This window comes from Triticum dicoccoides, chromosome 5B, assembly GCF_002162155.2.
Source record: "Triticum dicoccoides isolate Atlit2015 ecotype Zavitan chromosome 5B, WEW_v2.0, whole genome shotgun sequence".
Classification (NCBI taxonomy): Eukaryota; Viridiplantae; Streptophyta; class Magnoliopsida; order Poales; family Poaceae; genus Triticum; species Triticum dicoccoides.
Window position 1 is genome coordinate 706,622,751 of NC_041389.1, and position 6,534 is coordinate 706,629,284.

The window sequence follows — 6,534 nt, forward strand, 5'->3', positions numbered from 1 at the left end:
AGGAGCGAGCCAAAGGGGCTGGATGGACGGGGCCATGTGCTACAGCGTCTGACGAAGATGGGGAACTAGCAAGCCAGGGAGGGGTGAGTTTTTTCTTATTTGTTTTTATGTATTTTTGGGGGGTTTTATTTATTTTTTGTTTTCTAAAATTATATTTTACTTTAATTTTTAAATACATCTCGACTTTTTTTAGTAGACATGGTACATTTTTGTATACACGGGAAATACTTTTTGTGATACATGTTGAATTTTTTTAATACATGACAAACATTACTTCTAATACACATTTTTAATACATGTTAAACATTTTCCAATATATATTGATATTTTTTTGAATGGTAAGAAATATTTATTAAATTATATGAACATATGTTTACATTGTATAAAAATTGTGGAAAATGTCATGATTTTTTTTAATGATACGAAACAAGTTTAAAAAAATTATGAAACCATTTTTTTACTTTGTATAAACATTTTTAAAAGTCCCATGAACATTTTTTTAGACATGTGACCATTTTTTTTAATGGTACAAATATTTTTTTAAGCCATGCAGACATTTTATATATGCGGTAAATGTTTAATGTAAGTAAATTATTTATATTGATTTTTTTGAAATATAAAAAAAGTGAAAAACGATTTAAAAAAAGTAACAAAACTAACAAACTGCCCTCACGTTGGTTGCAATTAATGGGCCAGCCCGAGACAATATCGCTAGAGGCGAGGGCTCCCTGTGCCTCGCGAGTAGGCTAGACACAGACGCCCGGGAGACACTGAATCAACCACAACATGCGAGGGATGGTCGGCAGGGTCTACCTCGTATGGTGGCGCCACCAGTTGGATATGCCAAAGTCCATGTAGATGCGGGCCTGGCTTGATCAAGCATCGGGGGCTCTGCGACAACGTTTTGCTTGGATTCAAATGAAAATTATCTAGGCTCATCTGCATTGGTGATCCATGGTGTTTGAGATGTGGTTACTCTCGAAATAATTTCTTGCAGGGAAGCACTATCTTTGGCCGAGGATCCTTTTCTCCATGACATTGTGATCGCCACGGATTCAAAGCAAGTTGCAAGGGACACCCAGAAGGGAAGCATCAAGTTGCATAGTCAAATTATTGCTGAAATCAAATGGTGAGATTCGAATTTTAATTGTAATTTTCTTTTTGAGGGTCCTGCAGGCTGCATCGAATATTGAAGCCCATTCGCTTGCCCAATTTTCTCATTCTTTAGGACAGGGGCACCACATTGGACCCCATGATGCTATTTGCATTCCAAACATTGTGAACTTTGAGTAATAAAGAATTGAGATTTCTCAAAAGAAAAAAGTTTCTTGATTTTTTTCTCAAATACAAAAATTGATCTTAAATTTTAAAAATGTTCTCGAATGTTTAAAATATTATCCAATAAAAAATCTTGAAGTTTAAAAATGTAAAAACTGTTGTCACATTCAAAATAATTATGCACTTTAATAAATATTATTGATTAAAAAAATAGAGACATTTTTTAGAAACAAAAGGAAAACAAAAAATGGAAAAAAATGAAAAGAGGAAAAAGGAAAGAGAAATAGAAACAGAAAAAAATAACCAAAAAGTTAGATAAAAATAGTGGAATTTCATCAAAAATCAAATTTTATTTGGCTAATTCATCTGAATTTTCAAAAATCCGCCATTTCGGAGGCCTTTGATTTTATTGTACCATACGAAATCCAAAATCTTGCTCGAGATTGATGTACACCGGGATTTCCAAGTCGATACAACGGTGAGAGACATATATAAGTTGTTGAAAAAAAAATTTCCTTTTGGTTTTTGCTTGGCACCTGAACTTAGAACCACCAGAAAAATATGTTGTTTGATCTACAATCCTATTCGCTCCAGAACCGACAGAACCATACCTTTATTCGTATGTTGCAATGTGCATAGGTGTTTGTGTGTACACCGTCAGTTGTTGTCACCTGAACTTGGAACCACCAGCTCCTTGGAAATCCCTCCTATGACTATCCTCTTCAGAAACCTCTTGAAATTGCACGACCCAATGCTGCAGGGAACATTCTTCTGAGAAGCTGCATGCCCCCCAACTTGGCGAACAGGGAAGGGAAAATTTACCTTTAGTTTATCCACAGGGAAGATCTCACTGGAATCTTGTTCCATAATTTGTTTTGTGTCAGAAAAATAGTTCATGTCCCCCGCAAAAAAGAAAAAGAAAAATAGTCCAAGTTTAATTAGCCTCTGACAAACTACGCCTACTTCTGTATAAATATAGAACTGACAATCGTTAGGCAGACAGGTCTGGGTGGTGTAGTTGGTTATCACGTTAGTCTCACACACTAAAGGTCCCCAGTTCGAACCTGGGCTCAGACACATTTTTTTTTGGGAATTCGGATTTGAATTTGCACTTGCAGAATTTTTTTGCGGGATACTCTTGCAGATACTCTTACGGAAAACCTATCTACTCCGTATTTTAACTTGCAGCAAACTTTGCTTCACCTTTTGAACAAAATTTAGGTAATACTAATAATCTGCATTTGTTCCAGAACATTTGTTAAATAGTAGTGATAGAGATGCGCATTGGACAAAAAAGTTGTCAAATACAACAACTCATGGTAGATAACTGTTTCACAAATAAAACACAACAAAAGATATGTAAAACTTTGCTTGAAACCATAATCGTTCATTGAGGAAGACTATTTATTTTGTAAACCTCTTCTACCATTAAAATAAATATGGGGAGAGCATAAATTATATGAGATTTATATTTATTTATGCTGGGCCCCACCTCTCGTCGGATCCGCACCTTCGTGCTGATCCCCCATGGCGCCACTTCTGGGTCGCCGGAGGCACGGCTCTGCGTGCGTGAGGAGCGTTGGAAAGGGGGGCCGTCGCCACCATTTAAATTGCGAGCTCTTGATTTTAGATTCTTTTGAGTGTAACCCCGGCAGTGTAATCGTAGATTCTCCAATGGTCACTTTCTTCATGAGATGTATCCTCAATGTTCGGCGAAATAATAATTCACTCACAGGTCTCAGGAAAGTACTAACTCGCTAGCCGCTGCTATGTACACAGGTCAAATCATGTCAACACCGAATTCTGATCCGTGGCGTACTCCCTCCGTAAACTAATATAAGAGCATTTAGATCACTAAACTAGTTTATGGAGTGAGTAATTCACAATATAGCACTGAACCTTCATCTACTGTTGGAACGTGACTCCTTGCTTAGCCTCTTAATTATTATAGGCATTTGACCCAACTTCAAGTTCCAGACAGATTAGCAGCCCTGAGTCAGGCCCAGAGGGTCTGAATCAGAGCTTAAGCAACAGGAAGCAGATTTTTGATGTGATTCTTCATTGCTAACAGTTTCATTAATTGGGATTAGTATGTACTACTCCCCCCATTCCAAAATACTTGTCATGATTTTAGTTTAAATTAAACTAAAACCTGTGTATCACAATTGAGTGGATTACACTGACAGTTATGTTGATCAGCTAGGTAGTGCAACTCCTTCAGGGTATGAACACTAAAACCATGTTTGTTTAATAGATAAACATGACCCGACCCGACATGTCATGATGGCGGCACACTTGTGTTATTACAACAGGGTTGGATTAGTGCCAAGGATCAACCCAAAAATTTGTTTTATTTACGAGCTTAATTAACTGGGAAGGAAACAAGCAGCACAGTGTGGGGCAACAGAGTGTTAGCTCCCAGGTCCTTGTTAGGATGAGCTTTGTTTCTGGCAGAAAGCCAGCCCGTGACAAACCTAACTGCATCATCATTATCATCATCATCACAATAATGAGTTGATTAGTCCCTAAATCTAATTCTTGCAACCGAATCTACTGCTTTGGTCACTGTTTCCAGCTCCATGTTTCGGTGGAGGCCTTAGTTTGGAAGTATTGTCACTATAGCCTCTTCTTCTTGCACAAATAATAAAATGGTGGTTGCATTTGCAACGATGCATTAGATGATAAAATCTTTTGATACACGTTCTGTGGAATATTTAATGAATTCTTGAGTTGATGTGGGACTTACAGGTGCAGTAGAGTACCTGCTTAGACAACCTTGCAACATGCTTCAGGAAAACCAGGAAGGTGTACAAACCGCAGCCGAGTCACAGTTGATTCAGATCGAGCAAGCCATTCTGAGGAGAACCAAAGGGGGTAAAGCTGGAAAAGAAAGGAACACACAGGAACTGCTACTTACTAGCCAATTCATTTGTTTTCTTGAAGAGAACTGTGGAGAAAAGCAGAATATCATTATATTCCAAGGCACTTCACAGGAAAAGGTCGCCACTTCAGTGGTTTATGCTTCAGACTCACAGGAGGCCACATGCCATAGACCCTACATAAATTTTTTCATCCTCTTGTGGCTTGACAGCTAACTCTTTCTTCACGAGATGTGTTCTCAATGTCTGGCCAAGCAGTCAGTTGTTCTGTTAGACAAGTTTTGTCCATATGTCGGAAAATAAGCATCCTGATTATCGGAGCATCCTGATTCACGAGTCCGTGAACCATCGAAATATCTCTGTCACATAGTTATACTGGAATAGCAGAATAATCATCACAAGTTGCATACCATGATCGAGTTGAGTTCACCATCAGCTGCTCCACTGATTGTCATGCCTTGGTCTCTGACATGTATTAGGTAAGATAAGGAATCCTGTGTTATTACCTCACCGGGGATCAGCACAGGGAGACCTGGTGGATACGGGCAGATAAACTCACCACAAATCTCGCCAAGGCTATCCTCAATGCACACTCTCCTTTTCTTTGTGAAGAAGGCCTCTCTTGGAGTCAGCTTGACAGAGAACTTATCTAATGGGCTACAAACGTAATTATCCTTTCTCAATCTGGATTCTTTTGCAGAGTAGTATTTTTCTGACAGATGCTTTGCACACTGTACAAGCTTTTCAACATCTTGCCTTCTGGTCCCCAAGTTGTCTGCAAACGTCAATGCCTGTATACCAACAAGTTCAGATACAACTTGATGCTCTTCAGCAAAAATGTCATCTGCTTCGTATCCAGATAATTGTAGATCTGAAGCACTTAGTGTGATACGAAGAGGATCAATTGCAAGGAAGTCAGAAACAAAGGTTGACAAGTCCAGCACAAATATTCCAGGGATTACCCTCAGCTGATCTTTTGTTTCTAAAGCCATAGCCACCGAGTCATCAAAATATTTTCCATTCTCACTCAGCTGAGGTCTTGCAGCATCTAAAGACGACAGTAGGGGGTAACTCGGGCTTCAGCTCTGGAGCAACTGGAGGCATTGGCTCACTTTGTCTGCATCAACCAGACCTCCAGCCATGTGAAGCATCGAGGACTGTGCAAGAGAGCTGAGAACGTTGTGGGTGGATTGCACAGCCAAATCAGCACCTTGCTCAATCCCCGTGCTTTCCCTCGGTTGTGTCCAGGGAAGTGGAAGCAGGACACGTCTTCGGCTGCAGTTGATTCCAGTGCCTGAACCAGACGGGCAAAACCATATTGGGCTTGTTCCATGAAGTGTCACAATGTGATATGGCATGTCGTCTTCAGTTAAGCAATCAAGTAATAACACATGAATTTATCAGTTGGAGCACACTGAAACAGAGCTCACCGGCTCCCACGCAGTTATGCGCCTACCCGGTTCAGCCCATAGCTGCATTCAGAAGCACCGCGACCACCTTCCATCTCCCATTCCCGCCTGTTGCGCCTCCACACTCCGCCCGCACCCCTAGACACATGAACACATCGCGCCCCCTTGTGCCCATACTATAGCAGCACGTCGTCGTTGACTGTGCCGATGGAGGGTCGTGCAATTCGACGAACAGGTTGCGGGCACTAGAGCAGACGACACTGAGATCAGAATCATAGTGGAGCGAGGATGACAAGAGGGAGGTGGAGGATAGAAGGTTACCGTGCCTCGAGAGCAGGGCGCGCACGGGGAGCGGACTTCCGGAGGAGGTGCTATGCTTCTGCTGGGAGGAAGAAGGCGACGAGGAAGAGAGTAGCATGGTCGGTCGTGTGCGCGTGGTCGAAGCAGAGTGATTGTTTATTTTAGATATACTCCCTATTTTGTTAGAGATAAAGCTAATCTTTATTGATCAAAGACCACGACTAGTGGGATACAATTTGTGTCATGTGGTTTGCCAAACCAGACATAACGATTAGAAGCTAAAGATAAAAAAAAGTCTAATTAAACTATGTGGGTCATCATTGTCCGTGCGACCTTCAAAAGTAAAATTACAATTAAAAAGAGTTGCTCTAGTTTTGATCTCTTTGACGATTGCACCGATCATGCCTTGGCTTCCTTCAGCAATCTCTCTCACAACTTGTTTTGAATTACTAGCAACACCAAAGTTTTGTAGATGAAGGTCTGCCCTAAGGATGGGGCTTCTTGGCATATGCCATAGCCTCCAACACTAATGGGTCACACACATCCCCATTATTAGAGATGAGCTACCCATGAAGTTGTCGTCACTGTCACTGCAAACCACCGATGCCGAACCCCTGCCTGGACTCACTGCTCCATCCACATGGATGGATTTTAGCAAACGTGTGTGT

General features: G+C 40.9%; 1 non-coding gene and 1 pseudogene across 1 annotated transcript; one reads left to right on the plus strand and one right to left on the minus strand.

The window, feature by feature from the left end:
• The first annotated feature begins 2,281 nt into the window (after positions 1 to 2,281).
• On the plus strand, positions 2,282 to 2,355 carry TRNAV-CAC. Its single transcript has one exon. It is a non-coding gene; the product is annotated as a tRNA-Val (tRNA).
• A 2,039-nt stretch (positions 2,356 to 4,394) lies between these two features.
• On the minus strand, positions 4,395 to 5,515 carry LOC119310646 (annotated as a pseudogene).
• Positions 5,516 to 6,534: the final 1,019 nt, after the last annotated feature.